General features: G+C 44.3%; 1 protein-coding gene across 5 annotated transcripts in view; it reads left to right on the top strand.

Annotated features, from left to right (window-relative positions):
• LOC110255461 (uncharacterized) overlaps nucleotides 1–20,873 on the top strand; it is a 334,726-nt gene that overhangs the window by 35,526 nt on the left and 278,327 nt on the right. The window contains exons 1-2 of one of the 5 annotated variants that reach the window (XR_014816773.1): nucleotides 6,264–6,410; nucleotides 18,777–18,917. The exons of 3 other annotated variants lie outside the window; for them this stretch is intronic. The gene's annotated coding sequence lies outside the window, so the exon portion shown is untranslated. Of the gene's footprint in view, nucleotides 1–6,263; nucleotides 6,411–11,204; nucleotides 11,262–18,776; nucleotides 18,918–20,873 lie in introns of those variants that run through there. One more of the 5 variants, XR_014816777.1, reaches the window with a different exon arrangement.

A 20,873-nucleotide genomic window follows, 5' to 3' on the forward strand; every position in this document is an offset into this window, starting at 1 on the left:
CAGAGATGTTGCACATGCCTCCTGCCGCCACGTATACAGTCTCCCCTGCTGTTGATATCTGTCACAGTGAACCTGTGGTGACACGTTATCATCACGCAAAGTCCATGGTGTACACTCGGGTTCACTTTTTTTGGGGGGGGTCTTTTTTGTTAGGGTTTACTTTTTTTTCTGTCTTTTTGCCTTTTCTAGGGCCGCATCCTCGGCATATGGAGGTTCCCAGGCTAGAGGTCTAATCAGAGCTGTAGCTGCTGGCCTACACCACAGCCACAGCAACGCAGGATCCAAGCCACGTCTGCGTCCTACACCACAGCTCATGGCACCGCCAGATCCTTAACCCATGAATGAGGCCAGGGATGGAACCCGCAACCTCACTGTTCCTAGTCAGATTCGTTAACCACTGAGCCATGACAGGAACTCCCAGGGTTTACCTTTGTGTGGGACATTTTATATGTCTCGACAGATGTATAATGACTTGGATTATCGTGGTTTTTTTTTTTTTTTTTTTTTGCTTTTTAGGGCCGCACCCACGGCATACAGAGGTTCCCAGGCTAGGGGTCCAGTTGGAGCTACAGCTACCGGCCTATGCCAGAGCCACAGCAATGACAGATCTGAGCCGCGTCTGCGACCTACGCCATAGGTCACAGCAATGACAGATCTGTGCCGCGTCTGCGACCTACGCCATAGGTCACAGCAATGCCAGATGCCTAATCCACTGAACAAGATCAGGGATCGAACCCACAACCTCATAGTTCCTAGTTAGATTCGTTTCCACTGCACCACGATGGGAACTCTTGGATTATCATTTCACTGCCTTAAAAATCCTCCACACAACTTCCATTCCAGCTACTCATCCCTCCTCCCTCCTCTCTGCCACCCTAGCCCCTAGCAACCATGCATCTCTTTACCGTCTATGAAGCTTTGCCTTTTCCAGAATGTCAGAGTTGGAATCATACAGTATGCATCTTTTTCAGATTGGCTTCTTTCACTTAGTAATATGTATATAAGTTTCCTCCATGTCTTTTTATGGCTTGGTTGCTTGTTTCTTTTTAGTGCTGAATGATATTCCATTGTTTGCATGTACAGTTTATTTACCCAATAACCTACTGAAGGACATTTTAATTGCATCTAAGTTACAGCAGTTATGAATAAAGGTGCTTTAAATATCTGTGTGCAGGTTTTTGTGTGGACAGAAGTTTTCAGCTTTTTGGGTAGATGCCAGGGGGCATGCTTGCTGGATCAACTGTACGTTCAGTTTTGTAAAAAACTGCCAGGGTTAGGGAGAGAGGGAATTGGATGAAGGTGGCCAAAAGGATCAGGTTTCAAGTTAAAAGATAAAATAAGTACTGGAGATGTAGCATACAACAGGATAACTATAGTTACCATTGCTCTGTGGTCTATTTGAAGGTTGCTAAGAAAGTAGATTCTGAAAGCTGTCATCACAACGGAAAAATTTTTTTTTTCTTTCTTTTCTCTGTTTCTACATAAGACAGAGATGTATGTTAACTAAACTTATTGTGGTAATCATTTTATGGTAGATGTTAGTCAAACCATTTTGCTATCTGCTTATACTTACATGATGCTGTATGTCAATCATATCTCGATACAACTGAAAAACAAAATTTGCCGAAGCATCTTCCAGAGTGTCTGTACCACTTAGCATCCTCACCAGCAGTGAATGAGAGTTTCCACAGCTCCACATCCTCACCAGCATTTGGTCGTGTCAGTCCTTTGGATCTGAATCATCCTAATAGGGGTGCAGTGGTTATGTCACTGTTGTTTCAGTCTGAAATTTCCTAATAATGTCATGGTAAGTATCTTTTCACTCTCATATTTTCCACATGTATATCTTCTTTGGTGACGTATCTATTCAGGTCTTTCACCCATTTTATAATCAGGTTTTTCATTTTCTTATTGTTGAGATTTAAGTTTTGGGGTATATTTTAGATAACCGTCCTTTATCAGAGGTGGCTTTTGCAAATATTTTCTCCCTGACTGTGGTTTGTCTTCTCCTTCTCTTGACAGTGTTTTTCACAAGCAGAAGTTTCTCGTTGTAGCCAAGTCCCATTTAACTTCCTTCTTTCATGGATTTGCCTTTAGGGCTGTATCTAAAAAGTCACAGCCAAACCCAAGGTCATCTAGACATTCTCCTGTGTTATCTTCGAGGAGTGTTATTGTTTAGTGTTTGTTCAGTGTACTGGAAGTACTTTTTATGGCTTCTGAAACTTTCCACTCACTTTTTCCAATGTTCCTTCCTTCTCACCTCTTCTCTAATACCCCATCTCACGCAAGTGAAAAACACAGCTGATATCACAATTCCCAACAGCTAAAATTCTTACGCACAACAGATGTAAAGGGAGATTGTTCAGCTTCTAATTCAGTCTTTTGGAAGACCTTGGTCTTCATCTTCCTGATTGTTTTATTCAGAGATGCATATCTTCTCTCCTACGGTCTCAGCATTTTTTTTTTTTTCCCACTGTACAGCAAGGGGGTCAGGTTATCCTTACATGTATACATTGCAATTACAGTTTTTCCCCCACCCTTTCTATTTTTTTTTTTTTTTGTCCTTTTCAGGGCCTCACCCACGGCATATGGATGTTCCCAGGCTAGGGGTCCAGTTGGAGCTGTAGCCACCAGCTTATGCCAGAGCCACAGCAATGCGGGATCTGAGCTGTATCTTTGACCTACACCACAGATCACGGCAATGCCGGATCCTTAACCCACTGAGCGAGGCCAGGGATCAAACCCACAACCTCATGGTTACTAGTCGGATTCGTTAACCACTGAGCCACGACGGGAACTCCATCAGCTTTTTTATGTTACTGTGCCCACTGTCCATGACTGTCCCTTCACCCTTTGGAATCTTACCCTGGCTTCTCTCCCATTCCCTCTGAGTCAGGAATTAACTGAGCTAGAACTGACTTTAAAACCTTCTAGTCAAGGTTTCTTTTTGTTGACCAGGTTCTGGAGATGATGAGTGTTGAGCTGATGGGTATATTATCTTCCAGTGATGATGTTGAGAGCAATGCTTCCATGAAAGTCTTCAACTCATCTGTACCTACACTAAGGTTGTGGGTTATACCCAAGTGACCTCAGTGTCATTTTGATCCAGTTTGGGTCTAGGCCTGATTGCTAGTTTCTTTGAAAATCCTGTGCTGACTTCACAGACCCCTAAAATTTGGCGTTCATCCCCAGTTGTCTTTATTTTTGGCTTGGTTTTTGCTATATGCTGTACATAAACCTTTCTTGAGGATTCTGGAGGTTTAACTCTGGGTCTTGTGGGGAAGTTGCTTCTTTATACACCATGACCCTGAGGACTCAGAAATCCGGAAGTACAGTCATGGAAAACTTCTGAAGAACTATCTACCCACCCCCCTGAACCAAAGTTCAAGGCTGGCTCAGAAATCTGGTGACTGCTGCATCCTTCAAACCACAGGTGGCCATGGCTGGGGTAGAAGCTGGTTCATGCATGCTGAAGAGAGGGGGTGGAAGAAGAATCATGGCATCAACCAAGATGGGGTGAAGGCAGCACTTTGGGGGAACAGTGTCCTGCCAGCGAGCTTTATAGGGAAAGGGTAAAAATTGCCAAGTATTATTAGAAAGGGTTATTAAAAAATAAAGTGTAGGAGTTCCTGTCGTGGTTCAGAGGAGACGAATCTGCCTAGTATCCATGAGGATGCAGGTTCAATCCATGGCCTCGTTCACTGGGTTAAGGATCCAGCATTGCCATGAACTGTGGTGTAGGTCACAGATGAAGCTTGTATCTGGCATTGCTGTGGCTGTGGCATAGGCCGGCAGCCACATCTTCGATTAGACCCCTAGCCTGGGAACCTTCGTATGTTGCAGGTGCAGCCCTAAAAAGACACACACACACACACACACATACACACACACAAAGTGCACATGATTAATTTTTAAGCAGATGGAAGTAGAGGGAGAGAGGGAGGATGGTGGGTAATGGGGGTTGCTGACAGCAACATCAGAGCAGGTAAGAGAATCACTGGTGAGGAATGGAGGAGGAGCAGAGGCTGGAGAGAAAAAAGCCTGTGTCAGAGATGCTCTTCCAGACCAGCCTCTGGTGTCAGCGATAGGCTGGTTCCATCATAACCACTAGGGAGTTTGAGAATTTACCTCAGATTCCAACTGAGAGGGTTTGGGTTAGAACCTAGGAATCTGCTTCCAAAACCAGCTCCCTCCCTCTCTCCATTCCCAGGTCAGGCTGATTAACTCATAGATTTGCTAACTGAGTGGTTTAGACAAAGGATAGGCAATAGCATCTGGCCCAAATCTAACCTGCAGAGACACTTTTTTACAGTCTTGAGCTAAGAGTGGTATTCACATTTTTAAAGCATTATAATGCCCTCCCCCAAAAAAAAGAAGAGCCAAAAAAAAAAAAAAATAAGAAAAAGAAAAAAAAAAAAAAGAGTATATGACAAAGATGTAAGTGATCTGCAGAGCCTAAAAATATTTACTGCCTGGCCCTTTACAGAAAAGGTTTTCCTACCCCTAGCTTAATAGGGAGTAAATAGACATGATGTTACAACTGGGGAAGAGGTGATGAGGTCTCGCATTCCCACAGTGGGTCACTCCTTACAGGCAGGGACACTGGTGTTGGGTGTGGATCTTATTGGAGAAGGATGTGCTGCCGCTTTTTTTTTTTTTTTTTTTGTCTTTTTGCCATTTCTTGGGCCACTCCTGCAGCATATGGAGGTTCCCAGGTTAGGGGTCCAATCAGAGCTGCAGCTGCCAGCCTACGCCAGGACCACAGAAATGCGGGATCCGAGCCGCGTCTGTGACCTACACCACAGCTCATGGCAACACCGGATCGTTAACCCACTGAGCAAGGGCAGGGATCGAAGCCACAACCTCATGGTTCCTAGTTGGATTCGTTAACCACTGCACCACGACGGGAACTCCTGTGCTGCCGCTTTGTAAACTCCTGCTTTGTCAGGGGCTGTTAGATGCATCATGTTTGCACCAATGCATTAAGGTTATGGATAAGGCAGGGATCGAATGGGCTGCCCATTAAGAGCAGTTATTTAAAATGATTTCAACATTTCCTTTGTTTAGTTCGGAGAGGAGAGAGCAGGTCAGACCTTGGAAACTTAAGGAAAAAACTCTCGGTTGTACAAACATAAAGCACTTAAGTCGGCATGTGTTATAATGCGATAAGGGTGGGTTTGGAAGAATGGCTTTTCAAGTGCTGTCTTAGCTCCTGGTATACAAACTTGCCAGAAAGAGAGAGAGAGAGAGAGAGAAAGACAGAGAAGTGGTGGGGGAGAGGGAAGGAGATGAAGAGAGTGGATCAGTTTGAGAAAGGCTCTGATCCCAGGCTTTCTTGAAAAGCTAGTCCAGTCCCCCAAACTCAAGATAAAGGCTGAGGCTTGTGGCTGATGTTTGCATGGGGTGTGCCCCAGGCACCCAGCACTCTTGCCCAGGGATTGCATGTTGGGGGGCTTTGGCCATGGATGGAGTGTGAGTGAAGATCCTGTGATGCTGGTGTGTGGTGGTGTCCCGGGTGATGCTGAGAGATCCATCCTGACTCTAGGGGCAAGCGCTGCTGCCTGTTGATCTGAGCAGGGCAAGTTTCCAGAGCTGTATCCCATGCAAACCATGAGCCCCTGGGTTGAGGACAAGGTACTTTGAGTCCTGTGGAACTTGGAGTTCCTGGAAAACTCGTGGACAAAGGAATGGTAAGAGAAAGACCCTAGGCTTTCTGCTGATGTGTCATGGGGCTTGAACACTTTACTAAAAACCCCAAAGCACCATATTTGCCTTTTTACCCTGAGTGTGTATAGGTAGGAGGCACGCACTCCTTTATTCCTGCATGGATGTGGAAACAGAGGCTTAGAGAAGTGGAGTAACAGACCCGGGTCACACACTTAGTGGGGGAGTCGGACCCAAACTCTGGGGGAGTCCAGAACTCCTCTCCTTCCTTGTGACCCTGCTCTGGCAGAGTCATGGCTTATTAAGGAGAGCCTCTGGATTACGGGCCATTTTCCAATGAGAAAACCGAGATTCAGAGAAGTGAAGCAACTTGTTTAAGGTTGCTCAACTCATTACCAGCATTCCTGTGGACCTGCCTCAGGAATGGGCTGATCTGAGCTGCCATGGACTTCTAAGAACTTCTTATCAAAGGAACTGAGAATGTCAAATGGGGTGTGTTGAAACCCGGAGGAACAAAGGAGCATTGAGGGAAAAGGGAGCTTTGCAGAATGAAAACATCTCACTTTTCTTAATGACCTGCCAGCTGATGCCCCTTTGAAGGACTTTTAGAAGGTGGGAACGTCTGAGCCCAGCAGTTTGACTCCAGAGAGCACCTATTTATTTATTTATTTATTAGCTCTTTAAACATTAACTTGGCTGGTCTAAAGCGATCACCGCAGACTCCGGAGTTCATGGACACCGGTCAGGTGAGGGGAGCTTTCTCTCCACAGGCCCAGCACCTGAGCGCAGGAGTCTGGACTGATGCCCAGGCATCCGGCGCACCTGTGACCTGGCGACCCTGACCCTCAGGTAGCTCAGCTGCTAGCGGCAGTGAAAGAGATGCCCGAAAAGGGGCTTGAAATCAACCAGATCTTCACATTCCTTCCCAGGGCTCCCTCTGACAAGCTGCCACTGTCCAAAAGAGTCCAAAACCCAAGATCTCTGCACATGGGTGAGATTTCATAACTTGGCGGGTGTACGGTTTCCTGGAGTGTATCTGTCACAGAGCATCCCTGTTCGCCTTCAGTTTCTAAAGATGGTATTGTATGATGTAGTGTCAGGCCTGAAGATGGTTCAGTGCCTGGACAAGTCGTGAAATGTTCTTTGATGCTTAAGTGCAGCGTCTAATCTCTTCTCTGGGGTACAGTAGGCGAGGGGGTTCCTAGACGCCAGAAAGGACTGTGCGAGCTCTTTCATCTTTCAGAGTTCACAGTTTTGCCTGTAAGAACTAAGTAAGATGCAGAGTCATGCAAGTGTGACAGGAGTTGGATTCATGGGTGGGAGTGGGGCAGCCAAACCCAGATGGGTACAGTTGGGCTGGGTCTGGTCCTCAGATTATTCAGCTGAGCCTGTTTCCAGCTTCACCTTCCCATCTTAGTCGATGTAAACCTGAGGAAGCTGTGCAGACAAAGTGGACACTCTGCCTTTCATCAAGCGTGGTCCATTTCTGGAGTCCGAAAAGAGAGCCCCGGCCTGGTTTGTTCACCCATAAAGGGCTGGTTATTTCCCTGAAGGGCCTTTCGTAAAACACTCAGAGAAGATTAGCACTAAAGAGGCTTTTAAGAATTTCTTGCTTGATGTCCTTATTTTCAGAAGTAGAAAATAAAGCTCAGACAGGAGATGTGAGTGATTAACTTGTGGCCTGCACTTAACGGTAGAGGCAAGATTGAAAGGGATGCCTGGTCCTCTAATTTTCAGGCCAGTAGCTTCGTGACTGGCTGTGCTGCTCTCTGAAATAGGGTTATTATGTTAAAATCACAGTCCATAGCATCCGGAGGGAGGAGTTGAATGCATTCATTCCTTCATTCCCACATTCATTGAAAAAACTTTACTGGGCTTACCAACTATAATGGAAAAAAAATAAACATCATTAAAATTAAAAAAAGCAAAGAATCAAAAAACACACCCCAACTTTACTGGATTGCCATTGGGTATAACAAAGAACAAAGCTGGTAGGGCCCCACCCTCCTGATGCTCAAAGAAACAGGTATTTGTGGAGAACACATGTGGACTTAGTTCACTTGTTCTTTCTCTGGTTGGTGAGAAACACATACATAGAAACGGGGTTTTCAGGGAGGTGGAGGAGACAGAAGGAGGGTATAAGAAGGGGAGAGGCAGAGAACAGCTCCCCAAGGGTGTTTGTGGGGAGGGACATGCTTGGCTGCCGCTGCTTCTTTTTCGGCAGTGACTGTGGTTAGCTCGAGTGCATCAAACTCCTTAACTCTAATGCAGACTCTTCTACTTTCCGGTAAACTTGTGTTACCATGGTGAGAGAGTGGCCTGGGACACGTCACCTGTGAAACACGGGAAACAATACCCCGATGTGGTGCCACGTGTCCAATAGTTAATTAGAACGTCCTGCCATGTGTTTCCCATTCCTTGCAGTGGATTTGATGGCTTTATGATTTATCACCTGCTTTTCCAAGCAAAGCTTTCACCCTCATTCTCAGCTCTCCTTTCTTGAATGTGCTAAGAACGGTTGGGGGCACAGAAGGTATGGGAAGGAGGCAAAATGTGTGAATTCGCTGTTGTTCCTCCAGAAGGCTTTCTTCCTTCCTCCAGAAACCTTTCTTTCTTCTCCCTGTTTCCACCCCTGATCTAGCGCCATTGACCTTAGCACGCCTCTCTAGGCATGGTTACAACTCACTTGGGAAAGTTCGCTCTGATGTTGCATTTCTTGCCATCTGCCCTACAGCCTGGAGCAGCCGAAATGGCCGGGTGACCCTGTTCCCCATTTACAAGATTAGGGACGGTGGCCCAGGCAGAGGTTCACGGCTGGCCAGCGGTCACTCCCATGGACATAGGTTCTGAACTCTGAACTCCAGCCCATGGCTCAGCAGTTCCTTTTGTAGTTCTGCTGTATCGTCAGTGGTTTGTGAACTTGGAGGGCTCAGGGCAGCAAGCATCTGATGATTAATCAGAAAAGAGGAGTTAACTGTGTCAACTGTAAATGAGAGTCGGAAATCAAATTTATCTCCCAGGGCCTCACAGACTCCTGCTAAGGGGTTTCCTGATAGGGAACCATGGACTGAGCCTGATCCCCTGAGAGGCAGTTGTGAATAATTCTATAACGTTGGATGTTCCATTTGGTACAGTCATGCATTTATGCAAAAGTTTATTTCTTTCTGGTCAGACATGATCATTCTTAACACTGGTGTTACTTAACATTGAAAAGAAGTCTTGTGAAGCAGGAGAGTGGGTCTTTCCTGGGGTCACTCAAGATGCATTGCATGGTAATCTTTCAGATCTAGGGAGTTCCTAGTCATGGCTCAGTGGAAACGAATCTGAATAGTATCTGTGAGGTTGCAGGTTTGATCCCTGGCCTCGCTCAGTGGGTTAAGGATCCGGCATTGCTGTGAGCTGTGGTGTAGGTGGCAGACACCGCTTGGATCTGGTGTTGAAGTGGCTGTGGTATAGGCCAATGGCTATAGCTCCAATTTGACCCCTAACCTGGGAATTTCCAATGCCTCGGGTTTAGCCTTAAAAGGCAAACAAACAAACAAACAAACAAACAAAAAGAACAAAAAAAACCAAAAAACCAAAAAAACCCAAAAAACAAACGTTCAGATCTAAAACTTGATTCCAGGGATTTACCCAGAGGTGTTCATGTGGGATGATAATAATGAGTCAGGGTTTAACCAGACCAGTAAGAACAGTACAATGACCAGCCATAACCGAAAATCAAAATAGCAGGCATTTATTGGGCACACAATAGAAAGCTTTTTTTTTCTGGATTAGTCTAATATAATCTCCCCCCAACAACCCATCAGAGAGGTGCTGTTTTTATCCTTGTCAGAGAGGAGCTGGAACGAACTTGCTAGATTTGCTCAAAGTCTTCAGCCGGTAAAGACCACCCAGGATTCAAACTCAGGCAGCCCGTCTGCAGAATTGGCTCTTTTACCAGTTGAATTTGCTGCTGTACACAGGTGAGGTTTTGGGTAGAGAGAGCTGTGTGAAGGTGCTTGTCTTTGGAAGGCCCTCCACCGAGGACACTGAGGCACAGTCAGACTCTGAGATCTTGGAATGAGACAATAAGTTTCTGATTTAATGTCAGATGCTTGCTACCCTGTGCCCTCCAAGGTCACAGCTTGGAAGGATGCTTCCACCTGACAGGTCTGATGCCATAGAAATGGAACCCCTCTGACCAACCCCCCACCCCCGCCCCTCGCCTGAGAGTCTCACCAATCGCTCCTCTCTCAGTTCCTGACTCCTGCGGACCCCCATCCTCTTTTATGACAACACAACATAACCTCAGATCCATTGCAATTCAACTGAATAAGTTACCGTAAATAAACCACATTCCAACGTGTGTTCCCGGGGAGTCAGCCTGGAGTCACTCTGATGAGACTTGGGGGAGACTGGTGCCCTTAATTGAATTTGTGAGGCATCCTGTTCCCCTGGACAGAAAGTGGGGAGAAGCCCTGCTCCCATCAGCAGCACATTTACAACCGTCTCCTGAGTGGTTTATTTCTGCAGATGGTGCGTCTCAGTCATTTGATGTTCTTATTGTTTTCAATTTGCTGACCAAATTCTGGGACTGGACCCAATTTGAGGTTTGTAACCTCTTGTCTGTTATTCTAGAGCGAAGTAGGGCGTAATTAATGCATTTCTTATTTGTGCCTCTGATTCAGACCTCGGTTTTGAAGTGGAGCAGTGAGTGCAGAGCACGCGTGAGCTGGGTGTAGCCCCGACAGGCGTGTGTGCACGTGGCACGTTTACTCAGAGGCACACATATTTGATTTCATACACTATTGTTGAAGGGACTCTTCCGGATGCCTTTTTATGTAGCTTGAGTGCAGGGCTGTGACAGATCCAGCTCCTACCCTTCCCCTTTCTTTGCTTTCAACATAGTTCTCCCACATCAAGTGTTTTCATAACAGGAATTAGATGGAACAACGTATTTATCTCGTGATTACTGTAATTTAACACCAGTTGTACAGTACACGTGGAGGGCTGCACACTGCTCCAAGCACGTTACGCATATTATCTGCTGCAATCCTATTATTACTCTTGGAAGTGGGTCGCATTATATCTCCTCATTTTACAGACCAGGAAACTGAGGCAAGTTTCCTTATCTGCTGGCGATCTGGATTTGTATGGGGTAGGTGCCACCCGGTGCTTTGTTTGATAGATTTGTGTTTTCTTTTCCATACAAAAGAAGGACAAAAAGCTGTGATCCGAGAGTGCTGGGAGGGAGAGAAAAAGAGGAGCTATTCCCCTTGAGCAGAAAAGCCAGAATCATCAAAGCCTGGGTGTACACAATGATGTACTGGTTTTAGGGCTAAACACTTAGAACTATTACAAAAAGGCTTTTATTATTTAAATTCCTGCAGGAAACTTAACTTTGTTATTGTAACCCTTAAACTTTCTGGCTTCTAACTTCCCCTCCTTTTGAAGCAATTATGTGCATAATGTGATTTTTAATAATCTGTGGTTTCCTTGGAATGCAAATATCATGTTCAAACATCTCAGGGTGTCCTTCTTAAGGCTCTAGGCCTCCTGGTCTTTGCACAGAAGATGCCTGTTGCCCTGGATACTTGGTCTCACTCTTCCAGCAGGTAGGGCTCCGAGGAAGAATGTCCAGCAACACTGAGCCCTCCCCTATCTTGCCAGGCTTCTGTTGGGTGATGGAGTTCATCAAACCGGGGTTCATCATAGGAATGGTGCACATATCTGTGAGCTGTGCCTTTGCCCGGAATGATAGTAGAGAGAGGCTGGGAGGTAAGTGATTCAGGCTCTGCGTTGGAGGTGATTGACTAGTGAGGGGGCAGAGGGAAGAATCTCTGAATCAAAATTGTCTGGATATTTGCCTCTCACCAATGTGGCTTCAGGGATATTGTCTTCCTTAGTGCCAACCATAGCGCCTGGCACCTAGTAAGCAACTGAAAAATATTTATTGACTATGTGAAGGAATGAGTGATGGGTAAAGCAAATGTGATCAGAGAAAGTTCTGTGATCTGCCCAAGGTCACGTAACTGCTCAATGGCAGAACTAACTTTGGAATCAAAATGACCTGAGTGCGACAGAACCTTTGGTGTTAGGTTCTTTGTGTGGTCACTCTCATCTCCTGTTCAGATTTTTAACTCTTTGGACACAGAGACTGTGTACAGATCAGTATAACTGAAGCTATTATTTAGCAGTGGGAGACTTGAGACAAAGCTGGATGGCTGTGTGCATGTATGTACACTTTTGTTAGTTATGATGTGCTTTTCTTTGAGGGAGGGCATGAGGAAGTGGGGAGTTGGGGAAAGGCTGGAAATTGGCAGATACTGTAGGATTCCCAGGTCCTTGCACTGCCCCAAATGGCAGCTTTACTTTCTCGTTGTCTTTTGTACCTGTCCTTTAACCTATTTTTACCTTTACCTGTGTTCTCCATTCCATCCTAGCAATGGCCCCACTTACCCCTTGCCTGGACAGTAGCCTCCTCACCTTCCATCTTTTGTCATGTTATTTTTGGGTTATTGGCCTCGTAAAATAGTCCTCTTAGCTTTGCCACTTATTCGCAGGGTGATCTTCGCCAAGACATTTATTTTTTCAGAGCCTGAGTTTACTCATTTGTCAAAAGTAGATAATGACAAAAAATACGCTACTAATACTGTGAACATTTGTTGCAAGTCTCTGTGAGAACCACGCCAGACCACAAAGGCCGGGCCAGGCTGGAGGATTGGAGAGACCAACCCGCTAGACTTGGCTATAGTGACCTTCTCTTTGGTTCACTGTTGCCTCAGCTAGCAAGCGGTGCAAGGAGAAGAGGGGCAGACAGCGAGCCCTGTTTCCTTGTACATACTCAAAGATCAGTGACTAGGAAGTTTCTGGAGATTTCAGAGAAGGAACTAAGGACAAGGGCTGTGTCTGGATAAACCTGCTGTGTAGATTCTAAAGAGTTTTCTTATAGTGCTATTAAGGTTCTAGTGCTAGAATCTTCTCTGTGCTGGATATTTTTCCATACTTTATCATATTTGAGCACAGCAAAGGTGGAGAGTGATGTAATTATCTCTATTTTATAGCTGTGGACAGATAGAAATGTTCAGGAACTTACCCAAGATCACAAAATCAGGCTTATTTCATTCCCAAGCTTATTTATCTAAGTTACAGTTATTTTCAAACTTTATATTCCTTAGGCAGGATCCGTGTCATGTAACTGTTTATCCCCCTGGTGTCTTGCACATAAGAAGAACTTAGTGCATATTTTTTGATCCACGAATGGGTGGATAACAACTTCTTTTATAGGTTATAAAGTTGAGGGACTCTGTAAGACTCTTGGAAAAGAATTAAGATCTCTAAGATTATGGTAGACTGGCTTGAGGTCTATGCCTAAATTAATTAAACTTTAGAGTTGGGATGCAGAAGTAAGGAGGATGCTTGAGAACATTCCGTGATTGCCAATTACATAAGAAGCTTTATAAAGGGAGTGAGTACAGAAAGATCTTTGAGCACTCTGTGATGGCCAGAAACAGACACACGAATCAAAGCCAAAAAGAAATCCGGTGATGCTAAACCATTATTTCCCAAAGTGTGTTCCAGTGAACTATATACCCAAGAAACACTATCTTGCAAGATACCAAAAAAAAGAAAAAAAAAGAAAAAAACGCTAATAATTAAATACATATGAAAACACTAGTAGTCTATGGTATATATTCTCTTGATATATATTGCACAGTAAAAGCTGAGAATTCCTATAGTTTTTTTTTTTTAAATCTGGAGTTCCCACTATGGTGCAGTTGGTTAAGAATCCACCTGCAGCAGCTCAGGTTGCTGCGGAGCTGCAGGTTCATTCCCCTACTCAGCACAGTGGGTTAAAGGATCTGGTGTTGCTGCAGCTGCAGCATGGTTTGCAGTTGCAGCTCAGATTCAATCCCTGGCCCAGGAACTTCCCTATGCCATGGGTGTGACCATTTAAAAAAACAAAACCAAAAAACTAACAATGACCAAGTGCTTTTTATTTTATAAACTAGTATTGCCACACGTATTTAACACATATCTTCTCTCCCATCACCCGTCTACATGCCACCATCTATTTACATACCAAGCAGCTAATGGTTATCAGAGCCCACTGAGAAATGCTAGAAAGGACACTGAGTAGTAGTTTGAATGCAATTCCTTTTTCTCCCTTTCATGCTTGTTATTATGATCAGCTAATACTTGTATTGAGTGATCAAAGTTGGTCTATTTCTTCCATTTACTCAGTAAATATTTACAGGTACCTACAGAGCATCAGACATGGTGATACACATGCTGCATCAGTAGATCTTTGATTGCTATGGTCCTCATGAGGAAGGGAGAAGAGTTTGGAGAGAGAGATGTGCATGAGTATTGGGAACCATTGGTCATTAAGATGCTCCCATCTTCACCATCCTTCAGAAGTTATTAATACCCAAATGACATTGTCTAAGTCTCCATTCTACTGCCATCATGGAGTTCAGAATTTTGTTAGGTTTTCCTCCTCAAGTAATTTTTGGGAGCCCTTAAGGAAACTATTCCCCAGATCCTCCCATGCCAGCCGGGCAATTTGATAGTCTGGCTCTGGGACAGTGCCCCACTTCTACTGGCTGTGGCTTCTGTTTTTCTGTTTCTTTCCAAGTGCAAATAAAAAAAGTTTCCGTATAAGACAGCTTAAATCTAGATGTAGAAAAGAAAAATCTAATGCTATAAGTCAGTAATTCTTAGAGTTTTACTCAGTTTATATGCCCAGAGTAGCATCCCAACATCTCAGTCTGAAGCATTTGTGTGTGCATATGTGTGTATATATATATGTGTATATTTATATACGTGTGTGTGTGTATATAGAGATGCCTGAGCATTACTAAAAAGTTCATCAAAATGTTGTTTCCAGAATTAAGAACAGTCTGCATTCTAAAATACAGATATTCATTGCGGTCCTCCAGTGTTTATATGAATATTAGGAGGTAGAATCTACAAGGAAGGACTAGAATGTAGGTAGTGTGACAGTCTCAGGCTCACTTCTAGCTGGTCTGAGGACCTTATGAAGAGAGTTGCTGTGTCAGTGAGCAGGAGATTGAACGGGGAAAAAGAGGGAGACCCGGATGTGTCACTGCAGTGGGTGACTGAGGCTCCGTCCAGCTGGGCAGCATCTGAGGAATCATGGACTCCCCTGACTTAAGTACAGAAGTTGGGTAGTTTCTCCCTTGGTTCCAGGGCCCCATGGTCCAGGTTGCCCCATGGGTCACACCTCCATTCAACCTGTCTTCCTCTCTGAACTATCCCTTGTATTTATCATGTAGCCTTCAGCCAAGACCAGCTCCTCCATTCAAGGGTCACTTGCTCATAAAGCTGTGGGCTGCCTGAAGAAAGCAGCAGTGAGTTGCAGAGTAAACTGAAACTAGAGCAAATGAGATGGCCTTTGCCAATGGCGGCTCCTCCTGCCTCCTCATTTTTCCAGCTGCCATTTATTTAGTAGCTTTGTGTACCAGACGGTGCATTAGGTTCTTTACAAGGATCACCTATCTGGTTGAATGCTCACCATTACTCTTCCCATTGGAGGGCTGGTCAACAGAGCAGATGTGGATCTGCTCTTTCAGTGCATCCCCATCCATCACCGAAGGAGTGAGCGGCTTAGACTTGTGATGAACATGAGAACAACAAATGACAAAGCTTGGAACAGGCCCAGCTAGTCCCCCTCACTCTAGCCCATGGCCCTGCTTTACTTTCTTAGAGCATATTATGTATTGGTTTATCTCTTTACCTGTTGTTGGTCTCACCTCTAGAATGTAACCTCCACTGGGTTGGGAGTTTATCTGTTTCGTTAGAACACTGACTGGGATGTAGTTGGTAGTCAATAAACATTTCCTATTGAATGAGAAAGGAAATAGGAGCTTTCATTGTTATGGGAGCAATGAAGTTTGTCCTGTATGAGAACTTTTGGATCAAGAGGGAGTAGACACGGTACAGGTAGGGGGCAAATTGCAAAGTCTCAGGAAGCAGGTGGAGATCTCGGAGGCCCATAGCATATGGAGTCAGTGAGGAGCAAATGCAAAGAAAAAGATTGAAAAAGGAAAAGAAGGGACGGATTCATTTACAATAACCCCATTCATCAACATTTATTGGGTGTTTGCTGTCCCAGTATGTGAGAGGACACAGTGGTTGGCTACAATGTGATAAAACGTAGAAAAAAAGAGCCAAAGACCAGAAACTGGAGAGACTGAGAGGAGGAAGGAGGCCAGCAGAAGGCTCCCTGTCACATATTTGAAAAGACCTGGCCTTTTCTTAGAAGCACCTGCGTGTGTGAGCTGTGATGTGCATTAGCGAAAGGGTTACAGGAAGTCTCACACTGGGTGGGGCAGGGTGGTGGGGGAGAGGGGGACCCTGGAGAGAATCTGACTTTGTTGCCAAGTTTTCTGAGTCAGATGTCTTCCAGAAATGGAGAGCAGGTTTCAGAAAGAAAAAACCGGAATATACTAACAACTATGGAAAACATTAGTTCCTGAGTGAAGTTCTTGAAAGTGACAAGGTTTAGAAAACCCGAGAGGGTAAAGCTTTGAAACAAATTATCATGGGCTCTGGGGATGTGGATGGTGGGGCTGGGTGTACCTAGCCAGGAGTGAACCTGAACTCTTTGTCCTGAGAACCACTGTTTTCCTTGTCAAAGACGAACTTGTCAGACAGAGCTTCAAAGGGTTTGGGGATCCCAAGGGTCCCAGGACACGTGTCTGGTCTTCCTTCCCTCTTTGTCTCAAAATCCCTCCTACCCTTTTGTCTGAGGTGGGGACAGGGTGTGGCTTGAGTTGGAGGCTGGCATCTTAAGACATTTCTGCCTCCCCCATTTCCCTCTTCCTTCCCCTTCTATCAGTGTCAGAACTCTAGGGGACCAGATCCCAGGCGGGCATTTCTGGCCTTTCCTGAAACTCTCCTTGCTGCTTTGACAAATAATATCACTGTTATGTAAGTGACCTCTGTCAAGCCAGGAACATGCAGCTCAGGGAAGAAGTAAATTTTAAGTTTTGATTTCTCTCTCTCTTTTTTTTTTTTTTTGGCAAAACCCTGTTGTTCCCATCCCTGCGAGGGCAGAATGATGTCCACTTGGTGTGGAGAGGGAGAGGGCCACTCTGCCTGAGTGCGCTGGAGCCTGGTGCTTGTTCCGATGCCCGGCTGGTCATAGAAACACCCTGTGGGAGAGCATGATGCGGGGAGCTCTGGGCTTGCAGGAGCTGCTCCAGCTTCCACGCTGGCTCCCACAGAGGTCAGCCAAAGCCAGGTCCCCTTGGTGACCTGGATTGCAAATTTGACAAGATCTCCCCAGGTCACACTGTGCATAGAGCACCCCGTCTGAGTAAGGGTGAGTCTGAATTGAGGGAACACTTTGCTGAGTAGCAGTTTCATGTCTTACCAAACAGAGTATGGAATTGGTATCATGCGTGGGCTCATCATGCTACCAACTGCCCAGGCTGGAAAATTTGGAGTCATGTTTAAAGGTTTCCCTTTCCTTTATGTCCTGGATAGAAGCAGTCACCTCAAAGTCCCTCTCAGTGACCCTTTCCTCCTGCCCTGTGGTCTCCAGGGCTCAGCCTCTTGTCCAGGGGGACAGTCAGGAGGGAGAGGAATGCGGGATCTGGAAGAATACATTCCGGGTGTGCATTTTGGCTCTGTCACATGACTTGGACAGGCCAATCTTTCTGTCCCTTGAGTTATTCTTATAAAAGGGGATTGATAGTACTTCTTACTTTGCAGGGCTCTTGTGAGGATTAAATGAAATAACATTTATTAAAATGAAGCCGACTCAACAGTATGGTCCCAATTGTTCTTTTAGATGAGGTGATTAGTAGAAAAAAGTTTATGAGGAGCTGCACCAAAAGTTTAATAATGTTTTTATATTGAGGTGGGATTTATGGGCTTTAAAAAAAAATTGCATCCTCCTGCTTTTCTATATTTTAAAAATTTCTGGGAGTTTTCCTGTGGCACAGGGAGTTAAGGATCCAGCATTGTCGCTGCTGGAGCTCTGGTCACTGCTGTGGTGCGGGTTCAATCTCTGGCCTGGGAACTTCTGCATGCCACAGGTGAGCCCCCCCACACCACAATTTCTGCAATGAACTTGTTACTTTTGTAACTAAAAATCATAAATAGAAATTAAAATTCCACCAAACTGTCAAAAGCCAGCTGAAATGATATTTCCTTTATTAAAACTCCCCAGATCCTCCCATTGGCAAAGCTCACTCTCTGAGCAGATTACTGAATCACTCTGAAATGTAGCTTGCTCACCTGTTTAAAGACTTTAAGTGAAAAAATATGTATATACACTATGATGTATATATAATATATATTATTTATATGAACAAATATAAATATATGTATAATATGTATGAAAAAATATGTATGTACACTATGATGTATATATAATATGGATATGTATATAAAATTACATATACATTATATCACAGTATGATATGTACTATTAGATACATCTCTATTATAATATTATATACATATCTATATTTTATATTAATTATATAATTTATATAATCATATAATATTTATAATAATATAAATATAGATATGTGTATGTATGTGTACACATAGAATGTGTGTATGTGTATTATGATATATATATATATGTATATTTTCCAATGTTTCAATGTCTGGGCTATAGAAAGTGCTTAATAAATGCACTTTTCTTCTAAATACTAAAAACACTTCATACTTCTCTTTTCACCCTTACTGTATTTCACTTTGTATTATGGCTATTTGTGAACTTCCTATATCTGCTACTGGACCGTGAGACCTCTGAGGGTAGCAGCTATGTCCTCGTCTCTTGCCACACAGGGCTTTATGTGTCACACATGGAAGGTGCTGAGTGTGCTCTCTGAGTGAGTGAATGCCCAGGTAAAGGACAAGGCCCCAGGAGTAGCGTTGAGGCTGTCAGGGTGTAACACTGGGTGGCCTGTGCAGTTGCTCAACAAGGGTTTGTCCGTTGGGTGAGCGTATGGGACATGTGGCAGCAGGGACCCAGCAGGAGCCCAGGTGAATGAGCTTTGGCCCATGGGAAAGCCCCCCCCATCACTGCAAGGAGGAGGTTCATTCTTAGAAATGGAGGGTGAAAAATGGGCAGAAGACCTAAATAGGCATTTCTCCAAAGAAGACATACAGATGGCCAGCAGAGCCATGAAAAAAATGCTCAACATCACTCATTACTAGAGAAATGCAAATCAGAACTGCAGTGAAGTACCACCTCACACTGGTCAGAATGGCCATCATTAAAAATTGTACAAGAGAAGGTGTGGAGAAAAGGGTACCCTCCTATACTGTTGGTGGGAATGTAAGCTAGTACAACCACTATGGAAAACAGTATGCTCCTCAGAAAACTAAAAATAGAACTACCATATGATCCAGCAGTCCCACTCCTGGGCATATATCTGGACAAAACTATTAAAAATATTATCAAAAAGATACATGTACCCATACATTCATTGCAGCACTGTTCACAATAGCCAAGACATGGAAATAACCTAAATGTCCATCAACAGATGAATAGATTAAGATGTGATACATATACACAATGGAATACTACTTAGCCATGAAAAGGATGAAACTGCCATTTGCAGCAACATGGATGCAGCTAGAGATTCTCATGCCAAGTGAAGTAAGTTAGAAAGAGAAAGACAAATACCATATAATATCACTTATACGTGGAATCTAAAATAACTTATCTACAATGAACTTATCTACAAAGCAGAAGCAGACTCACAGACACAGAGAATAGGCTTGTGGTTGCAAAGGGAGAGGTGGGGAGGGAGTGGAATGAATGGGGAATTTGGGGTTGGTGTAAGTAAACTATTACATTTAGAATGGATAAGCAATGAAGTCTTTTATTGTATAGCACAGGGAACTATATCTAATCTCTTGGGACAGAATATGGTGGAAGATAGTATGAGAAAAAGAATATGTTATATATGTATGCCTGGTCACAAAGCTATACAGCAGAAATTGAGGCAACACTGTAAATCAACTATACACTAATAATAATAAAATAAAATAAACATAAAAAAGAAAACTGTGAAGATGTTGCTCAGTTAGGTAGTTTATTGGATCATAATTTTGGAAACTTGTTTTATGTAGATGGTCGGTGAAATTCTTGTGCGATTTTAGAATAATTCCCACAGAACTTCTCTCCAGTTGTACTGAATCAACAATGTACTAGGGAATATTTAACCTGGAATAGATAATCCAAAGAAGACTGGCATTAAAATGGCTAAAGTGTTCCAGGTCAGAGTAGGAATTATACCGACACAGTGGTTCATGGAAAAATTTTATTAGCACCTGTTATGGTTGGCCCTAGTTCTGATTTTCTTATCCCAGCCTTATTGTTTGAAAAGTGCAAAGATCATATTTGGTGTTGAAGAATATTTGCTTTCACAAGCAAAAGTTTATTTTTTGCATTATGTTTCATAACCAAAGTTGGTACACACCCAAAATAGTCACAAAGTCTTGGCAGGCTCATGAGAAACTAGGTAGGGTCTGTGAGCATTTAGACAGCTCAAGTAAATGTAAGAGAAGAGGAATCACATGTACAGCTTAGCCAGGTCCTCCTCATCCTCTCCACTAATCATTACAAAATCCCTAAAAATAAAAAAATAAGAAAGGGGGTGGAGTTGCTTCAATCCCAGGACCTGGCTCTGAGTGCTAAAGAGAGTCGGGGGAGGGGGCTTTGAGTGAGAAGAAATGGAAAGGGTGGTTTGCATGATAGTCTTAAGAGGCTGGGGAGGATGGAGTTCCCATCGTGGCACAGTGGTTAATGAATCTGACTAGGAACCATGAGGTTGTGGGTTCGATCTCTGGCCTTGCTCAGTGGGTTAAGGATCCAGCATTGCCGTGAACTGTGGTGTAGGTCACAGACGTGGCTCGGATCCCTCATTGCTGTGGCTCTGGCGTAGGCCGGCGGCTACAGCTCCGACTGGACCCCTAGCCTGGGAACCTCCATATGCCCTGGGAGTGGCCCTAGAAAAAGCAAAAAAAGACAAAAAAAAAAAAAAAGGAGGCTGGGGAGGAGCCAATACTCCTGCTTTGGTATCCAGGCCAGGAGGGGATTCTCCCCAGATCCACTGCAACACCACTGACCTCTTCTCCCTACTGGTGACTGGAAGGGCTTTATCATGGGCAAGAGCCAGGCCACCTTCATAGAGCTTGGCAAGCTTAAAGCCGAAGAGAAAGCAGACAGCAGA

The sequence above is a fragment of the Sus scrofa genome, chromosome 9, assembly GCF_054392235.1.
Source record: "Sus scrofa isolate SSC_HxYL_T2T_F1_AM1 chromosome 9, Sscrofa_HxYL_maternal_Yorkshire_Landrace_v2.0, whole genome shotgun sequence".
NCBI lineage: Eukaryota > Metazoa > Chordata > Mammalia > Artiodactyla > Suidae > Sus > Sus scrofa.